Below are 21,640 nucleotides of genomic sequence, written 5' to 3' on the forward strand. Positions count from 1 at the left end.
TTTATCTAGGTTGTGAAGGATGCCAAGAAAGCCAAGAAGGGGTGATGAAGTGTGAGAATATTGATGGTGGTGTGTACAGCCATGGATGTAATGCTGGAGAAACTGAGGCAAGATTGAGATTAGAGAGTTTTTAATATTTTATTTGGATTTCTGAGAGGGAGAGATTGTGTTGGGGGCATGATGCCCCCAGGGCTGAAGTCCAAACCATCCAGCTTTGAATTCGAGTTCTCAAAGACATATTTATAGCTCTTAGCTTAGGTAGGTAAACAAAGGTAGGGGGTAGAGTTCAAACTCTGGTGAGCTAGAATCTCCAGGAAGGGATCATCAATCCAGTTCTGACAGATTTGGGGTAGGTGTAAAAGTCAGGAATTCTGTATGATTGATTTAATCCAACAAGGTGTTAACTCAGTGGAATTGAGAAGACAATAGTTATCTAGTTTAGCATGTGAGTTCTCTAGTTCAGTATGATTGATTTAATCATAAAACAAGGTTTTAACTCAGTAGAATTAAGACAATGATTCTTTAGTACTTAGGATAGTTCTATAAATTGACACCTATTCTACAAGATTGACACCTATGATGATATACTTATAATAGAGTACAGAAGAGCTAAGAGATCTGGGAGAAGAGACAGACTTCAAGAAAGAGACTGTCCTGGTGGCTTAAATAATAATTTGGCTAATAATATTAAATAATAATAACTACTACACTTAATGGGAGGAGGGGGATTATAACACCTGACCAGGTCCCTCTCCCTTCCCCCATACCGCCATGCTTCCCGACCCAATATAGCATAGCTCCATTTAAACTATTAACTGGTTTTGCAAATCAATCATTCTTGTCCTATGTCTTTAAGTAAATATATATATATATGTATATATATATGTATATATTTTTAATCTTTATACTTCAAGGTTCACAAATAACTGACCCAAATTTCATAAAATTTACACATGCCCAACAGAGCTGACAAATACTTAAGGCATAGCTCAGTTACAAATTACCCAATACCTCTAGAAAACAACATACCATCTAAGTAGGAAGATACAACCACTACCTCCCCTAAGTTAAGCTACCGGCATTTTGTTTTAATAACCTATATTTTAACTTAAAATCCCAAACACAGCTTTAAATTCCCAATAATATAAAACTACTTTTGCCATCATATTTAAAACATTTATTCAAATATTTATAATAATTTAAATAATTATTTAAAATTTTAATATTAAATTTTAATAATTATTTAAATAAATAATTTGGCGCCCAAACTAAGGATGGACTGAGGACCTACATCATACTAACAAGATCATGAGTTCAGTGGACAAGTACCCCAGGAAATAGGGTGAGTACAAAAATAGGCAAACAGTAAAGGCTAAAGTAGTATTTCAGCTGAAATGGACAAATGCTACAAAAGAGCCTTCCCACCCCTATTAAAGTGTGTAGAATGCATAGTTAAGGTAATAAAAAAATAAGGTTTGATTGTAACTTGGAAGTAGATCATTGGAATCTTAGAAGCATTAGAGTACACATCTCCATGGTTCGCTAAGGAAGAATTAGAGCCAGAGAAGTGGAAACTAGTAGGAGAGCAACTAATTGAATATTACAATGATAACGGTCCTGTTTCAATTCCTAAAGAGACTATATCTATATCTATATCTATATCTATATCTATATCTATATCTATATCTATATCTATATCTATATATTATATATATGTTAATACAATTGGCTTTAAGGAATTGCATAACTATTAGAATAAGGAAAAAAGAAAGAACAGGAGAGGGGTACTGATAAAACAGCTGAAAAGCATGAAGAATTAGACAAGAAAGGAGTTAAGTACAATGCTGATGAAATTAAGGAATGTGGTGCTTAACAGCAAAAGTCTTTAGGGCATTCCCCATCTCCTGGCCTATCCCTCTCAATTAACCCTTCATGGGTGGAGGGAGAAGGAGGAGGGGTAGGGAAAGGGACACAATCAGCACCACCCATGAGTAGCTTTGTCCACCCTCTATGACAAGATGACAAAAGGCACTAGTTAAAGCTAAAAAAGGACAGGATATATCTGATTTAAGAATAGAAGCATACAAAGTTGCAGGATTCAAAATAAACCCACAGAAGTCATCAGCATTCTTATATATCACTAACAAAATCCAACAATTAGAGTTAAAAAGAGAAGTTCCATTTAAACTAACTACTGATAGTATAAAATATTTGGGAATCTATCTGCCAAGGGAAAATCAGGAACTATTTGAGCAAAACTACAAAACACTTTCCACACAAATAAAGTCAGATCTAAGCAATTGGAAAAATATTAAATGCTCTTGGATAGGTTGAGCAAATATAAGAAAGATGGCAAGACTCCCTAAACTAATCTATTTATTTAGCACTATACAAATCAGACTCCCAAAAAACTATTTTAATGACCTAGAAAAAATAACAACAGAGTTCATATGGGAAAAAAAAGGTCAAGAATTTCAAGGGAATTAATGAAAAAAAATCAAATGAAGGTGGCCTAGCTGTACCAGATTTAAAATTATATTATTAAGCAGCAGTTACCAAAACCATTTGGCACCGGCTAAGAAATAGACCAGTTGCACTTCCAGTTGATCAATGATGGACAGAAATAACTACACCCAGAGAAGGAACACTGGGAAGTGAATGTAAATTGTTAGCACTACTGTCTATCTATCCAGGTTACTTATACCTTCAGAATCTAATACTTAATGTGCAACAAGAAAATGGTATTTACACACTTTTATTGTATCTAGGTTATATTGTAACATATGTAAAATGTATAGGATTGCCTGTCATCAAGGGGAGGGAGTAGAAAGAGGGAGGGGATATTTTGGAAAAATGAATACAAGGGATAATATTATTTAAAAAATTAAAAAAAAAAAGAAATAGACAGTTGATCAGTAGAATAGGTGAGGTTCAAAGGACAAAATAGTCAATAACTTTAATAATCTGGTGTTTGACAAACCCAAAGACCCCAGCTTTTGGGATAAGAATTCACTGTTTGAGAAAAACTGCTAGGAGAAAATGGGAATTAGCATGGCTGATATTGGCATTGATCCACATTTAACACTGTACACCAAGATAAGGTCAAAATAGGTTCATGACCTAGGCATAAAGAATGAGATTATAAATAAATTAGAAGAACATAGGATAATTTTCCTCTCAGACCTGTGGAGGAGAAAGGAATTTATGACCAAAGAAGAACTATAAATCATTTTTGATCACAAAATAGAAAATTTTGATTATATCAAATTGAATTTTTTTTTGTACAAACAAAAGTAATGCAGACAAAATTAGAGGGGAAGCAATAAACTGGGAAAACATTTTTACAGTTCTAATAAAGTTCTCATTTCCAAAATATATTGCAAATTGATTCTAACTTATAAGAAATCGAGCCATTCTCTAACTGACAAAGGGTGAAAGGATATGAACAGACAATTCTCAGATGAAGAAATTGAAACTATTTCTAGCCATATGAAAAGATGCTCCATGTCTATTAATCAGAGCAATGGAAAGTAAGACAACTCTGAGATACCATTGGGCCTCAGAATGTAGATTGATTCAGGGAAATGAGAGGAGGGGCCCAGCTCCAGGACAGCCAGCAAAAAAGAGGTGGGGCTGAGGTTACACCCAGAGAGTCTTTAGAAGTTCAAGATTCAGACATGATCAATCCTGTCAGATTGGTTAGAATGACAGGGAAAGATAATGCAGAAGGTTGGAGGGGATGTGGGAAAACTGGGACACTGATACATTGTTGGTGAAATTGTGAATATATCCAGCCATTCTGGAGAGCAATTTGGAACTATGCTCAAAAAGTTATCAAACTGTGCATAGCCTTTGATCCAGCAGTGTTACTACTGGGCTTATATCCCAAAGAGATCTTAAAGAAGGGAAAGGGACATGTATGTGCAAGAATGTTTGTGACATCCCTCTTTGTAGTGGCCAGAAACTGGAAACTGAATGGATGTGCCTCAATTGGAGAATGGCTGAATAAATTGTGGTATATGAGTGTTATGAAATATTACTGTTCTGTAAGAAATGATCAGCAGGATGATTTCAGAAAGGCCTGGAGAAACTTAGATGAACTGATGTTGAGTGAAATGGGTTAGGGTTACAAAAGATCATTTTACACTTCAACAACAATACTCTGTGATGATCAGTTCTAATGGATGTGGCCCTCTTCAACAATGAGATGAAACAAATCAGATCCAATAGAACAGGAATGAATTGAATCAGCTATACCCAGTGAAAGAACTCTAGAAAATGTGTGTGAACCACCACGTAGAATTCCCAATCCCTCTATTTTTGTCCACCTGCATTTTTGATTTCCTTCACAGGTTAATTGTATACTCTTTCGAGTCCGCTTCTTTTTGTACAGCAAAATAACTGTATGGACATATATACATATATTGTATTTAACATATACTTTAACATATTTAACATGTATGGTCTATTTGCCATCTGAGGGAGGGGGTGGGGGCAAGGAAGGGAAAATTGAAACAAAAGGTTTTGCAGCTGTCAATACTGAAAAATTACCCATGCATATATTTGTAAATAAAAAGCTATAATATGTATATATATACATGTATATATATGTATGTATGTATATATATATATATATATATATATATATATATATATATATATATATATATATATATATATATATATATATATATATAAAAGAAAAAAAAAAGAATAGAAGTATACCCTGTTATTCAAGAGTTTGACTCTTCAGGTCAAGAAAGGAGAAGATACACTCCTTTTGATCTGGAATTATCAAAGATCTGAACAAGGGTTGCACTCTTTATGGGGCTACATAATTTTATGTTAAGATGGTATTTTTCAGTGCCCAGTGTTAACTTAGCTGAGCCTTAGAAAAGATTTGAATGGACACTTCTGCTATAGGGAATGGAAAAATAGCCCTACTATGTGTCAAATTATGTTGCTGCTGCTCTTACTCCAGTAAGAAATGCATTTCCAAAAGTTATATTATTACATTACATGAATGATATGTTAGGGTGTGCACTTGAGGAGCAAATGTTAGAAGCATGTCTACAAAAAGACCATAGAAACACTAAGGAATTACAAACGGCATATACCTCCAGAAAAAATTCAATCCTTTTCAATCTTTAAGATATGAAGTATATCCTAAGGTGTTTACAGTACAAAAGTTTTCTTTAAGAACAAAGAAGGTGAACACCTTAAATGACTTTCAGGAATTAATAGGAGATATCCAATGGAGGTGTCCAGTGTTAGGCTTAATCTATTGCAATAATTATATGACATTTTAAGGGGAGACCACTGCTTTATACTCACCATGCCAGCTTACAAAAGAAGCTCAAGAGGCTTTGAGGGAAGTTGAACTGGTTTTATCCAATGTGGTTGAAAGAGTCATTCAAAAACCCTTGGAAATACCAGTTTTTGCTATAAAAGGGGCACCCACAGCAGTCCCTCATCAAGGGGACAGTGTGATAGAATGGGTGAAACCCCCAGCATAACCACAGCAAATCCTTACTCCTTACCCAGTGCTTGTGGCTAGAATTTTACTAAAGGCCATTAAGAGAGTAGTACAATCATCTGGGATAAGACCTGACAAGATATACATCTTTTATACCAATGTATAAATTAATGTATGCTGTGAAATCATCCAAGAGTCACAGATTTTATTGGCCACAGCTCCAAACTTTACACATGGGTGTCCATTAAAGATAACCCAGCTATTACATAATTGGCAATGTGTAAAAGTCCGGGCTAGCTCCTCTGAAGGGCTCAGAATAAGTTATTGTCAGGATAAGCAAAAGTCCTTGCCCCACGTTGTGTGCTGGAACTCTGTCTTCCCAGAAATCAGCCGGAGTCAGGATCACTAAACGTCTTTATTCTTGATCTTTTATGGTCAAGGTCAGGGGGTTAGGTTTAGAAATCTCACACACACCTTCCTCCCTCAAATCCACAAGAGACTGACTAAGCATCAGCGGTTCAATTTCCTCTTCCTACTCCTACTCCTCCCACACATGTCACTTCCTCCTCTTTGTCCCACCAATCAAGTCAGCACAGAATAGCTGGGGAGTGTCAACCTTCAAACAAGTTAATAGGGAACCTTCCAATTGGCAATTAGTCTCACGTGCTCCATTATCCAAATGCATTTGCTCAGTTCTAGCCCTTTACAGTTGTGGGCGCCAAAATGTAATGTTCTGTTGTCTCCAGAAACTGCTGATCACTCTCTGGGAGCAGATCTGCTGGCTCAACTCAATCCCAGACTAGATGATTCTTCCTCCAGAGAGCTGTCCCAACTCTGTCCTAGAGTAGACTAGATTCCTTGCTCAATGTTGTCTTCTTTTATCCTCCCAGAGAATGGGCGTGTAAGAACTCAAGGGCTTGTAGAAAAATTACTTCAACCAATTAACTTGCTCCTTTTAAAGGTTGTGTAAACTCCTTTTCATATGTAAACTCCCCCTCAGAAGTTCAAAGGGGTAAACTTTCCTTAAAGCCAGGAATCAAAGGTGTGAACTAGAGAATTGTTAAGTACCAACTTAGTACTTAGTAAGAACCTAACAGCAATAGGTTTTTAAAGAAAAGGTTTCTAAGGTTCCTCTTAAAGGATAAACCATCTTTACAGATGCATCCAAATGCAACATTTGGACTGTATACTCTCATGACTTAACTATAAAGAGAGTAGTCAGAAATCCTTTTCAGTCCACTCAGCAGGATAAATTGTTTGCAATCATGCTAGCTCTTACTTATTATCCAGGAGATGTAAATATAATATCTGATTCAACCTATTTAGTAGTCGTGGCACAAAAAATTGCAACAGCCCAAATAAAATTTGTAGCTTCTAATATATATCAGCTCTTTAAGGAACTTCAAGTGCAAGTGAGAAATCATCCAGGTAAGATTTATATTTTGAATGTCCATCCTATAGTGGACTTCCAGGTCCTATTTTTCACGGAAATTCAAAGGCAGATAGCCTTTTTACCATGTTAGCCAATACTCCTTTATTTCAGGCAGCCCAAGAATCTCATTCTAAATATCGTCAGGCTGCTCGAGCTTTATGTTTGCAATTTGGGATAACAAAAGTGGATGTTAGGAGCATCGTAACAGCTTTCCTTCCTTTCCATGTTCTTATGCTCTCTCCAGGAAAAACCCTTTGTGTTTTGAGACACAATGAAATTTGGCAAATATATGTGACCTATTATAAGTCTTTTGGTCATCTGTCTTTTATCCATGTTGTAGTAGACACCTTTTCTTTTTTTTTTTTTTTTTCTTTTTTTTTTTTAATTTTTATTTTATTTTATAATTATAACTTTTTTTGACAGTACATATGCATGGGTAATTTTTTGCAACATTATCCCTTGCACTTACTTCTATTCAGATTTTTTCCCTTCCTCCCCCAACCCCCTCCCCCAGATGGCAAGCAGTCTTATATATGTTAAATATATTACACTATATTCTAGATACAATATATGTGTGTAGAACCGAATTTTTTGTTGCACAGGAAGAATTGGATTCAGAAGGTAAAAATAACAGTTTACATTCATTTCCCAGTGTTCCTTTTCTGGATGTAGCTGGTTCTGTCCATCATTAATCAATTGGAATTGGATTAGCTCTTCTCTATGTTGAAGAAATCCACTTCCATCAGCATACATCCTCGTACACTATCATTGTTGAAGTGTATAATGATCTTCTGGTTCTGCTCGTTTCACTCAGCATCAGTTGATGTAAGTCTCTCCAAGCCTCTCTGTATTTCTCCTGTTGGTCATTTCTTATAGAACAATAATATTCCATAACATTCATATACCATAGTTTACCCAACCATTCTCCAATTGATGGACATCCACTCATCTTCCAGCTTCTAGCCACTATGAAAAGGGCTGCCACAAACATTTTGGCACATACAGGACCCTTTCCCTTCTCTAGTAGTTCCTTGGGGTATAAACCCAGTAGTAGTATGGCTGGGTCAAAGGGTATGCACATTTTGATAACTTTTTGGGCATAATTCCAGATTGCTCTCCAGAATGGTTGGATTCTTTCACAACTCCACCAACAATGCATCAGTGTCCCAGTTTTCCCACAGCCCCTCCAACATTCATCGTTATTTGTTCCTGTCATCTTAGCCAATATGACAGGTGTGTAATGATACCTCAGAGTTGTCTTAATTTGCATTTCTCTGATCAATAGTGATTTGGAACACTCTTTCATATGAGTGGAAATAGTTTTAATTTCATCATCTGAAAATCGTCTGTTCATATCCTTTGACCATTTATCAATTGGAGAATGGCTTGATTTCTTATAAATTAAAGTCAATTCTCTGTATATTTTGGAGATGAGGCCTCTATCAGAACCTTTAACTGTAAAATTTTTTTCCCCAATTTGTTACTTCCCTTCTAATCTTGTTTGCATTAGTTTTGTTTGTGCAGAAACTTTTTGATTTGGTGTAATCAAAATGTTCTATTTTGTGATCAATAATGGTCTCTAGTTCTCCCTTGGACACAAACTCCTTCCTCCTCCACAAGTCTGAGAGGTAAACCATCCCATGTTCCTCCAATTTATTTATGATTTCGTTCTTTATGCCTAAATCTTGGACCCATTTTGATCTAATCTTAGTATGTGGTGTTAAATGTGGGTCCATGCCGTAGTAGACACCTTTTCAGGATTTACTTTGCAATACCTGCAGCAAAAGAGACAGCCTGAGTAGTCTCTGAATTCCTTATACAACCTTTTGAAAGTGTGCCACAAGCAATTAAAAACAGATAATGGAACTGCATATGCTTCTAAACTTTTCCCACACTTTTGTGCACAGTATCAGATTTTACACACCACTGACATACCTTTTAATGCTCAAGGACAGGCAATAGTAGAGAGGAGAAACAGAGACATCAAGATGCTCTTCCAAAAACAAAAGAAAAGGGGAACCACAGGTAACCCTAGAGAAATTCTAAATTTAGTTTTCTATACCATTAATTTTAAAATTTTCAATAAAGATGAATTGGCTCTGGCAGAAAGGTTTTATATCTACCACAAGGGCAGAGTCCAGTGCAAGCAGTTCCACTATATTTAGATAATCACCAGGTGATGTGTAGAGATCTAGAAAATGGTGAATGGAAGGGACCAGATAGGTTAACTGCTTGGGGGAGAGGCTTTGCTTGTATCTCTACAGATGGAGAAGCAATTAGATGGGTGCCAATGAGCCGTATTTGCCTTGTCCACTGGAGAGAGACAGAAAAAAGGAGACCCTTGAAGAAAAGGAGAAAAAACAGGTGTTTCCATCTATGACTACATGTGCCACTGAAAAAATCATGACTGTTAACCCAATGTGTATGGCAATTGACTCATATGAACACTAAAAATGTTGATAAGACTGTTGCAGAACTTTAAAACTAGCAGGAATCATTGGATTCCCTGAGACATGATAAAACTGATAGAAGACTTCAAAATCTGCAAAAAAATTATTGGATTCCCTGACACATGATGAAATTATTGCAGGACTTGCAGGAATCACTGGATTCCCTGACACATGAAGTAATGGCAATAAATTGGTTTATTTCTAGGACTTATGGAAATGTATAATTCTTCATGTTGATTCATGTTGTTTGTTACATCACTGCTAGCCTGTGTTATGTTACTATATGCTTATGTAATATCTCCTATGTTGATGGATTTATGTATACCTGTTTCAAGTGAGACCCTTCAGAAACCTACTAACAAAATCTGGTATGTTGTCTCATTATTGTCATTCTCTTGGTGAAAAATATTGTTTCTTTGATTTATTCTTTGATATTAGGATTCTTACAAGGTGCTAAGTCACTGGAATTGATAGAAACAATAATTATGTAATGTAGCATGGTACTTAACAGTTCTCTAGTTCACTGATGTACTTAGTACTTTTTAGAGTTCCACAAGATTCACACCTATAAGAGAGCATATATAAGGAGGAGCCCACTAAAGGACAAGCCCACAAAAGCACAAGCCCACTCTCAGAGGCGGAGTCAAATTCATTCCATATTCCACCTTTGTGCTGACTGGAGATTCGGAGGGAGCTAGAGGCTGAAGCTGGCTGAGGCAAAGGACTAGCAGCAGGAACCAAGGAGAGAGATAGGCCTCTAAGAAAGCTAACCAGGCCCAAGGAAGGAGACAAGACTTAAAAGGAAACAATAAAGGGTTTGGACTTTAACTCTTGGCTGAATTTGAGGTGATTATTGAACTGAACTGAAACTAAGGCTGCCTCCAGAAGCTCCTCAAGAAACCTGCTTCCAGAGAAAATTACATTTTAGAGAAGAACATTACACTGTGAGCCACTCATTCTCTATAATTAGATTATTTAGTTTCCAGTTATTTTTGGCCTATTTTACCAAGGCCTGGATTACACATAAATTTTTATTGCATCATGATCTGAACTAGATTGATTTATTATTTCTCCCCTTCTACATTTGTTTGTGATGGTTTTGCACCCACCCAATTTGAGGGTAGGTGTCATGTCTGTAATTCCTTTCTATTACAATTAAATTTTCCCAAAATTCCAGTTTTTTCCACTCAAATTTTCTAAAATACTATTCACTTCCTTAACTTCTTTCTTGTTTATTTTCAGGTTCAGGTTTATCTAGTACTGAGAGAGGAAAGTTGTACTACTTGCCTAGGAAACTTATTCTCTTTGGAGGTTTACATTTTTGAATTATGAAATATTGTATTTCAAGCTCTGAGCTACTTTGAGAAAAGGCTGAAAATGCTGTGTATTCCTGATTGTGGATTTTTGGTAATTGAATCCTTTCATATCACATTGCTGGTGATAATATTTTTGGGGTTTGTCAACTCAGGATTTTGACTGTGATTTTGCATGGAGTTTTCATTTGTGGGCTAAGTGCTTTTGTATAACATAGCTTTCAGTTTATCCAATAATTCTAAGCTTTCCACTCCTTATTGATTTTTCCATATCACCATTTAATTTTAGGCTATCCTATCTATGCTATGCTTTTGAAAGAGAAATATGCCCCACAACTGACTGCACATATTTTCTGATTTCTCACTTTATAAAAATGTAAAAATTGGAGAAATCTCATCACTACAAATGGGTAAGTTGGAATTGTATTCTCATATCTCTTTGCCAGTAGCCCACTCCCTAAGGTCTGGGCTAACAAACTGCAGCTGTGTCAACACCATTCTTCCTTATCTGTCTCCATTCCCTGGCTCCGGGGCTTCACGCATTACAAATTAACCACAGGACACGCTTAACCAAAGGATGTGCTGACATCAATCACCATTACTGACACCTGAACTTAGGAACCTCGTCAAGACCCCAGCCCCCTCCCTTCCTCTATACATTGTGTATTGTGTAACTGCCTTCCTACATACTTGACATTCCTGAGCCACTCTGTATAAGCTGAGTTGTCTTCCACAATAAATGAGAGCTGCTTTATACCCCACTGAGCGGTCTCCCTCCTTTGTTTTCCTTCACCCATTCCCAGGTTGTAGCCTTACTAGCTTTTGCTTACAGGTTGATGTCTGCCTCCAGGCGTCCCTAGTTCGAGACCCGGCCGGGTCAACTGGCGCCCGAACAGGGACCTGAAGGTGGGCGTCTACCCGACAGACTAGCGGTGGTGAGTGTTTCCGTCCGGCCAGACCCCGAAAAGATCCGAAGTCTCTTCTGAAAAGGGTGAGTAAGCTATCTGTCGCATTCATGGGTTCCCATTTGTCAAAGGAGCAAGTTTTCATAAAAGATCTTAAAGAAAGTTTTAGAGAGCGAGGGGTAATAGTTAAGAAAAAAGACCTTATAAAATTTTTTATTTATATCAATAAAGTTTGTCCCTGGTTTGTAGTAAATGGCCCTGAAATCCACCCTGCTAAATGGCAAAAAGTGGGTCGTGATTTGAATGAAAGAAAAGAAGGACCTGATTCTGTCCCCATAAATATTTTCCTTTATTGGACCTTAATAAATGAGGTTGTGGAGAGTGCTGCTTCTGATGGCGGGATAAGGCAATTGATCATAAGCGCAGAATCATGCTTGCGGCCATTATCTCTCGCCGCCTCTGAACAGTCTATTGTTAAGAGTGCTGAACAGTCTATTGTTAAGAGTGTTATTCCAAAGGAAAAATCTGATGCCCCCTCCTGTGCCCCTTCGGCACCTATAGATACCCCCCCTCCCCAGACTAAATCTATTTATCCCCCTCTACCTACGTATCCGCCACCCTCTGAGGAACAAGAAAATTTTTCTTTCCCTGTCTTTCCAACAACCAAAAAGAACTCTCTTAAAACCGAAACTCCAAATTGCACTCCCCTAGATAATGGTGACCCGGCTGACTTAGAAACCGAGGCCGCTGCTTACAATTCTCAAGACATATTTCTTGCTAATAAAGACCCCGCCATAACTTTCACTGCCAGCCCTCCAAATTCGTCAGATTTAGACCTAACTAATGCAAGAGAGGATCTAATTAGAAGAATGCACAAATTAAAAGAGGTCGTGACTATACAGAACCAATTTGCTTGAATGACAAGAGAATTTAAAGAAATACAGGAATCTTTAAAAGATTCCTTGTCTATTACCTCCCCTCCCACCCTCTCTATAGCTCCCGATAGGCAAAATTCGAAAAGAAAGATCCTACACGAAACGCCCCTAACTTTTCCTATACTGAGAAGCCAAACTAAACCTAGACCCCATGCCTCTCCCCAGAGGGTAAATAGCACAGACCCCGACACACAGGAAGATCATGACTCTGATGCAGGAGATTCAGAAAATGAGGAAGCAGAAAATGAGGAAGCAGATCAGGATTCAGATAGCAGCGATGTCTCACCCAAAACCATTTACAAAACAGCTAAATTTAAAAACATCAAGGACCTCCACTCTGCTGTTAAAAGCTATGGTCCTAATGCCCCATTCACCATTTCGGCTCTTGAAGCCATCGGCCAAGGAGGGTATTTACTACCAGGGGAATGGATAAGGGTGGTCCAAGCAGCACTCTCCAGAGCTCAATTTCTCACATGGAAAACTGACTTCTTTGATAGATGTGCCGCCACTGAAAAGAAAAATATTAGATCTAATAAGGGCACAAAGACTTGGATGTTTGATAAATTAACTGGCCAAGGCACATATGCTTCAGAAACCAAACAGAAAACACTCCCTTGGGGACTCCTATCTCAAACATCTGCAGCCGCTATCGGTGCATGGAGAGCCCTCCCCACGACAGGCTCCCCCTTAGCCCCTTTGAGCAAAGTTGTCCAGGGGAATCAGGAAGATTATTCAGAATTTGTTAGTAGATTATTAGAAACTGCAGAAAGAACCTTAGGTGCAGAGGCTGCAGAAAACCACCTTGTTAGAAGATTGGCTTATGAAAATGCTAATGGGCCCTGCCACGATGCTTTACACGGTCAATGGAGGGAAAAGACCCTTGATGAGATGATAAAATTGTGTAGAGACATTGACCCCACAACTGACAAAATGACTAAAGCTACTAGAGAAGCAGCTGAAGCAACCAGAGAGGCAGCTGACAAAATGTCACAATCAGTCCATCTGGCTATAGGCGCTGCCTTCCAGCAAACTAAAAACTCAAAAACATGCTTTAAATGTGGCAAGGAAGGACACTTTGCTAGACAATAATAATGTACCTAGCATGCCCACCCAACGCCCGCCACCAGCTTCTCTCTGCCCTAGATGTAGGAAAGGATATCATTGGAGCAATACTTGCCGCTCCACCCATGATGTGGATGGGAAAGTCATAGGCCCCCTACAGGGAAATGGCCGACGGGGTCCGCCCCGGACCCCTCAAGGATCTGTTCAGACAGCCACGGGGACCCAGCCTACTCACAACTCCTTAGAGCCACAACAGGCAGCGCAGGGGTGGACTTGTGTGCCACCGCCCCCACAATATTAAAACCTGAAGATGGCCCTCAAGTCCTTTCCACAGGCGTTTACTGCCCTCCTCCTCACAAATCCTTTTTCCTTATCATTGGCCGGGCCTCCTCCACCCTTCAGGGACTGATGGTACACCCTACACTGGTTGACAGTGATTATGAAGGGGAGATTAAAATCCTAGCTTCAGCCACACAAAATCCTATAGAAATCCAGCCTTACCAACGCTTGGCCCAAGCCCTACCGCTCCCCCTAGACACCACTTACCCGGCAGTCAAAACACAAAGGGGAAAATCCGCACCCGGGTCTTCGGACCTCTATTGGGTCCAGACTCTATCCCAGGAAAGACCCACCTTAACACTTAAATTACAAGGCAAACCCTTTTCAGGCTTAATTGACTCAGGAGCTGATGCCACAGTCATTTCCGCCACCTATTGGCCCACTACCTGGCCCCTGCAGCCTTCACACACACATCTACAAGGCATAGGACAAACCTGTAATACCATGGAATCCTCTCAGCTGTTAAACTGGGAAGACGCAGAGGGAAACAAAGGAACAGTCCGTCCTTTTGTAGTTCCAAATCTCCCTGTTAACCTGTGGGGGAGAGATATTCTCTCGCAAATGGGAATCATTATGTGCAGCCCCAATTCCATTATCACAGAACAAATGTTAAGCCAGGGATTCCTCCCTCGTCAGGGGCTAGGGAAAAATAATCAAGGTATCACTCAGCCTTTACAGATACAACCACATCCCGACCGCACTGGCCTTGGTTTTCAAAACCATTTTTCATAAGGGTCACTGGTCCTCCCAGCCTACAGGCGGATAAAATCACATGGAAATCTGATACTCCCGTCTGGATCGACCAGTGGCCTCTTCCGAAAGAAAAACTAGAGGCTGCCATAACTTTAATTCAACAACAATTAACTGCAGGTCACATAGAACCCTCTAACTCACCATGGAACACCCCAATTTTTGTCATCAAAAAGAAATCAGGCTCATGGAGATTACTCCATGATCTGAGAGCAGTAAATAAAACCATGGTCCCTATGGGAGCCCTACAACCAGGCTTACCCACCCCTATAGCAATTCCTGCAGGTTTTCATAAGATTGTTATAGATCTCAAAGACTGCTTTTTTTCTATTCCTTTACACCCTGAGGACTCCAAAAGGTTTGCTTTCACTATCCCTATCACTAATTGCATAGGCCCCTCCCCCCCCCCTGCTTTCAATGGAAGGTCCTCCCTCAGGGCATGACTAACAGTCCCACACTTTGTCAGAAATATGTTGCCCAAACAATAGACCCCTTCAGAATGCGCTACCCCCACCTTTATGTAATCCACTACATGGATGATATACTCATTGCTGGACCCTCTGAACATGAACTGTCTAAAATCACACGTCAATTGATAATAGCCTTAAAAAACAGAGGGTTGCTTATCTCCCCAGATAAGGTTCAATTCACCTCCCCTCAATTTTTTCTTGGGTTTGAACTACATTTTAATCACGTAATAACCCAGAAAACCCAGATACGTACCACTCACCTTCACACCTTAAATGATTTCCAAAAATTATTGGGAGAGATTAATTGGTTACGCCCCTACTTAAAATTAACTACAGGAGATCTTAAACCCCTCTTTGATATTCTAAAAGGAGATTCAGACCCGACCTCACCATGCACTATAACTGTAGAGGGCGAAACTGCTCTACAAAAAGTTAACCAGGCAATTTCCACTCAAAAAATTGGATATTATGACCCAAAGAGAAAATTATGGCTCCTTATCTTTTCTACAACCTTTTCTCCCACTGGACTATTATGGCAAGACATGCCCCTATATTGGATTCACAGCCCAGCAACACCTAATAAAGTACTCTCCACCTACCCCCTCCTTATAGCAGATCTCTTACAAGAAGGAAGGACCCTGTCTGTCAAACTTTTTGGAAAAGACCCTGACCACATTGTCTGTCCATATACTAGTACAGAGTTATCTCAGCTTCAACAAAAGAATGATGCTTGGTCTATCGCTACCATTTCCTACCAAGGGACTATCGATAATCAATATCCCACAGATAAACTTATAAAATTTCTTATGGAAACCCCAGTTACCTTCCCACATGTTACTAAAACAACCCCTCTAAAATAGGCTCACCTAATTTTTACTGACGGATCCTCTTCAGGCACGGCTGCGGTTACAGTTGATGCGGTCCTCACCTCATTCCATACACCTTATGTGTCAGCCCAACTTGTAGAATTAGCGGCCATTCTTTGGGTATTCAAAAATGTCCCCGGCCTGATGAACATTTACACTGACAATGCCTATATTGCCAACTCCATTCCACTGCTTGAGACAGTCCCTTATATTAGACCCTCTACCAACGCCTCTCCCATGTTTTCCCAAATACAAAAACTTATCCTAGAGAGAGATTATCCCTTCTTTATCTGTCATATCAGAGCACACTCTGATCTCCCCGGCCCCTTAACAGAAGGTAATAATGTAGTAGATCTTGCCTCCAGACAAGCCTTCCTAGCCACAGTTCTAAACGCCTCCCCTGTGGATGCCGCCACTAAAGCACATGAATTACACCATCTTAATGCTCATACCTTGCGCCAACAATACAGGACTACTAGAGAACAAGCCAGACAAATAGTTAAACAATGCCCGGGATGTCTAGTACTTCTACCCAAGCCACACTTAGGAGTCAATCCCCGCGGTCTTATCCCTGGGGAACTCTGGCAGATGGATGTTACCCACTTTACACCATTTGGCAAGCTTAAATACATTCATGTTTCCATTGATACCTTTAGTGGCTTCCTCTTTGCTACCTTACAAACAGGAGAAGCTACCAAACATGTTATCAGCCATATCATGGCCTCTCTGGTCACCGCACCTAAACCTAAAATTCTTAAAACAGATAATGGCCCTGGATACACTAGCTCTTCCTTTAAACAATTCTGCGCACACATGGGTATTAAACACATCACTGGCATCCCATACAACCCTCAAGGTCAAGGTATTGTTGAAAGAGCTCATCAGACACTGAAAAGAATGATTTCAAAATTACAATCTGGTCCTGAGATCCTCTACTCATGAGCTGGTAATCACAAAACATTGCTAAATCATGCACTCTTTGTGCTCAATTATCTAATCCTAGATGACAATGGAAAATCTGCGGCAGACCGCCTCTGGCACCCCTCCACAACAAATAATTATGCTCAAGTGAAATGGAGGGACCCCCTTACCAACCAATGGTTTGGTCCAGACCCTGTCCTGATTTGGGGAAAAGGACACGCATGTGTCTATGACACTCAAGCCCAGAACGCCAGGTGGCTACCAGCACGCCTGATCAAAACCCATAACTCACCCAGGGAAAAACCCTGAGAAACTTCATCTCTGTTTTCTTTCAGATAAGAACTCCACAGAAGATTAAGTAAGCTGGGACGCGATTCATTCTACATCTGGCAATAAAGTGTCCCCGACATCACCGCCCTGGTAACATAATTTCCCCCCCCCTCTCCCCGCCAATCTTTCCTATTTAGAAATTCCCCCCTCTCACATCCAGTACTACTCTACAACATGCTTTCCCTTATCCTCTTTATTAACATACTCGATCAGACTATAGCCTCCCCATACCAAATATTCAATTATACCTGGGTAGTTCAAAACTCTTGGGGCGATGTAGCCTGGAGTACTTCTAATCTACAAAGCACGGTACCCTGGACCGATCTAACCCCAGATTTATGCCTTTTGGCCAGGGGAGCATCTGGCTGGGACTCCCAAGATTATCATGGCCACACCCCCCCCAATCAACGCTTCAACGGGAACTGGGGATGTATGTCCCCTTGGCATCGCTCTGTCATCTGACAGATGCCCTTCTATGTCTGCCCAGGTAGTAAACACAGGGACAAATCATTAACCTACAAATGTGGAGGCTCTGAGGAGTTCTTTTGTGCCTCCTGGGGCTGTGAAACCATGGGAGATACACACTGGAAACCAACTTCCTCATGGGATTACATAACAGTCAAGGCTGACTACGATCATAAAAACATAGATAGGTTTGAGGATGGAACTCCTTTTTTTTTTTTTTTTTTTTTTTTTATTTTTTATTATATATATATATATATATATATATATATATATATATATATATATATATATATATTTTATAATATTATCCCTTGTATTCATTTTTCCAATTTACCCCCCCTCCCTCTATTCCCTCCCCCCGACGAAGGCAATACCATACATTTTACATGTGTTACAATATAGTCTAAGTACAATACATGTGTGCGAATATCACTTTCTTGTTGCACAATAAACATTAGAATCCGAAGGTACATGCAACCTGGGCAGACAGATATTAGTGCTAACAATTTTCATTCCCCTCCCAGTGTTTCTTCTCTGGGTGCAGCTACCTCTGTCCATCATTGATCAACTGGAAGTGAGTTGGATCTTCTTTATGTTGAAGATTTCCACTTCCATCAGAATACATCCTCATACAGCATTGTTGTTGAAGTGTACAGTGATCTTCTGGTTCTGCTCATTTCACTCAGCATCAGTTGATTTAAGTCTCTCCAGGCCTCTCTATATTCCTCCTGCTGGTCATTTCTTACCGAGCAATAATATTCCATAACCTTCATATACCACAATTTACCCAACCATTCTCCAACTGATGGACATCCATTCAGAGGATGGAACTCCTAAAACAAACCCCGATTGCGATACGTGGTGTCACCCACTACGGATAAAATTTACTAATACAGGGAGACAATCTATACAATGGGAGAGAGGCCTCACATGGGGTCTCCGCCTGTTTAAAGACCACTATGATAATGGCTTACTATTCACCATAAAACTCCTAAAAACTATCCCTACACCTAAGAATCATGCTGCCATTGGACCCAATTCAGAACTACTACCCAACTATAAGCCAAACCCACAACAACAAGAACCCCTGGCTCCCAGGCCCTCTCTACCCTATACCCCATTTATACCAACTCCTTCCTTGTTTCGCCCCACAATCCCTCCTGGTCCTCCCTCATCTGTATCAACCATCTTGACAATAGTAAATGCTTCCATACAGACTCTGCATCAACTTAACATTTCCTTTCTGCAGGAATGTTGGGTCTGTTATTCTTCAAATCCCCCTTTTTATGAAGGTCTGGCACATTTTGGCAACCCTATATATACAAATGACACCTCCTCCCTTAGATGGGGAATTGAAGAACAACAGGGATTGACACTTACCAAAATAACAGGCATAGGAACCTGTATTTTAGGCTCGGATATGCTTCCCCCCTGGCAGCTTGAAGAGGTTTGTAATCTTACCATTGTAATCTCCCCGGACTCCACTTACTCATCCGCCCCTAACGATTCCTATTTTGCTTGCTCTTCCGGTCTTACCACCTTCATAGTAACAAATCAATTCCTCCAAAGTAAAGACTACTGCGTTCTTGTCGCCCTCTTCCCTCATGTCACTGTCCATCCAGTGGAAGACTTCTTAGACATCTGGGAACGAGGACCAACTAACCCTATTAGAGTAAAAAGGGAACCTCTAACAGCCTTAACATTAACTGTCCTTCTCAGCCTAGGAACAATAGGCACAGGCACAGGCATAGCCTCCCTCGTCCATTCTGATAAACATTATTCCCAACTCAGTGCCGCCATAGATAGGGATCTTCTAGAACTACAAGCTGGCCTCCAACATCTCAAGGATTCGGTCGCCTCTCTAGCAGAAGTAGTTTTACAAAATAGGAGAGGCCTAGACCTCCTCTTTTTACAACAAGGAGGCTTATGTGCTGCTCTAAAAGAAGAGTGTTGCTTCTACACTGACAAACTCGGCTTAGTAGAAAATAGTTTACAAAAAGTTAGAGACAGTCTAGAAAGGAGAAAAAAAGAGAGAGAACAACAGGAAGCATGGTACCAGAATTGGTCTCCACCTCTCCATGGCTATCAACTCTCCTCCCTAGCCTCCTTGGGCCACTCATAGGCCTTCTTCTACTAATCTCTTTTGGCCCTTGGGCCTTTAATAAACTAACAGTCTTTATTAAGTCACAAGTAGATGCAGCAATCTCCAAGAAAAGTCAAGTCTTCTACCACCGCCTGTCTGACCGTGACCATACAGAAGATAAGGAAACAAGATTTTCAGGAGAACTGTTGCGATTTCATGAACAACTATTAAAGAGACCTTGGTACCAGCGGGTGGGGGATAGACTGTGCCCCTCCTTTTTACAAAAATCTTAATCTTCTCCATAGCAAAGAAATTGTTAGATAATATCAGAACCTAACCTTGAAGGAGTTATTTTGACTACTCAAATGTGTTACTACTCGCTATGTTAACTATTCACTGCAAAACTGTTTGATTCCTTTTCTGACAACCTTTTGTGCACCAGCATTACAGTTATTCTGAGTGCATTGGCACTATAATACTCTCTTTTAAACCAAGGCATGTGAATTGCTCATTGAAACCCACCCCACCCACATTTGTAATGATCCTGATGCATTAGCACTATGGTAACCCTGCTCTAATTGATGCTCATGAATTGTTCATGACAATTTGTTTTGTCTCCACATTGTAATGATTCCGATGCATTGGCATTTGTGATAACTATCATAGTCATCACTTAAATTGTCCAGATAATGTGCTTCCCTCACTATTTACTATGATCTATAACACCTTGTTGATTACTCCCCCTCCTCCTCCACGCTTTTCCTCCTCCTCTTCCTTGTACCCTGAGGCATTGGACTGGATCTGGATTTCGGCCCCATCCCCCCTTTTATAAGCAGTGGCTGAGCCAATGACTGGATCAGAGTGACCCCGGATAGTGGATGCTTTGAGGTTTGACTTATTATTTTCAGAGCCATGGCAGTAAGACCACACAATTGCCATGACGGGCAACCTCGAGAGGTCTGTTTTCCACCCACTTAAGACAGGGTCCGGCATGGCGTACCCCCGAGTTGGTGTGGTTGACCCCGATGACCTAAGACAGCAATTGGTGGCATGCTTCCTCTTCGCCAATGTTGAAGGTGCTAAGGCACTGTGCCATTGGTTATATGTCAACGCTCACTCCCCACAACCGGAGACAGGTCACATAGCCTAAGTCAGGCTACCCACCCTGCTAAAAGAAAGAAGGGGGACATGCCAGGAGCCCACTCCCTAAGGTCTGGGCTAACAAACTGCAGCTGTGTCAACACCATTCTTCCTTATCTGTCTCCATTCCCTGGCTCCGGGGCTTCACACATTACAAATTAACCACAGGACATGCTTAACCACAGGATGTGCTGACATCAATCACCATTACTGACACCTGAACTTAGGAACCTCGTCAAGACCCCAGCCCCCTCCCTTCCTCTCTACATTGTGTATTGTGTAACTGCCTTCCTACATACTTGACATTCCTGAGCCACTCTGTATAAGCTGAGTTGTCTTCCACAATAAATGAGAGCTGCTTTATACCCCACTGAGCGGTCTCCCTCCTTTGTTTTCCTTCACCCATTCCCAGGTTGTAGCCTTACTAGCTTTTGCTTACAGGTTGATGTCTGCCTCCAGGCGTCCCTAGTTTGAGACCCGCGGGCCGGGTCATCTCTTTATTTGAGTCATGCTTGATTTTTTATGATTTTGTTACATTTAATTTTAAAATTTGGTGTTTTGTTTTCATTTATGTTGTTGTGGTTGCTATGTATATTGTTTTCTTGGCTCTACCTTTCTCACTTTGTATCATCAATTCATATAGAACTTTCTATGCTCTTTTGTATTCAACAGGCACATCACTTAGTACAGTACAGTATTATTC

The 21,640-nt window shown here is 40.0% G+C and overlaps 1 long non-coding RNA gene across 3 annotated transcripts in view; it reads right to left on the bottom strand.

The window, feature by feature from the left end:
- Positions 1 to 21,640, bottom strand: part of LOC141548956 (uncharacterized) — a 1,120,676-nt gene that overhangs the window by 66,690 nt on the left and 1,032,346 nt on the right. The gene's annotated exons all lie outside the window — the stretch shown is intronic.

Source organism: Sminthopsis crassicaudata, chromosome X (assembly GCF_048593235.1).
Source record: "Sminthopsis crassicaudata isolate SCR6 chromosome X, ASM4859323v1, whole genome shotgun sequence".
Taxonomy (NCBI): domain Eukaryota; kingdom Metazoa; phylum Chordata; class Mammalia; order Dasyuromorphia; family Dasyuridae; genus Sminthopsis; species Sminthopsis crassicaudata.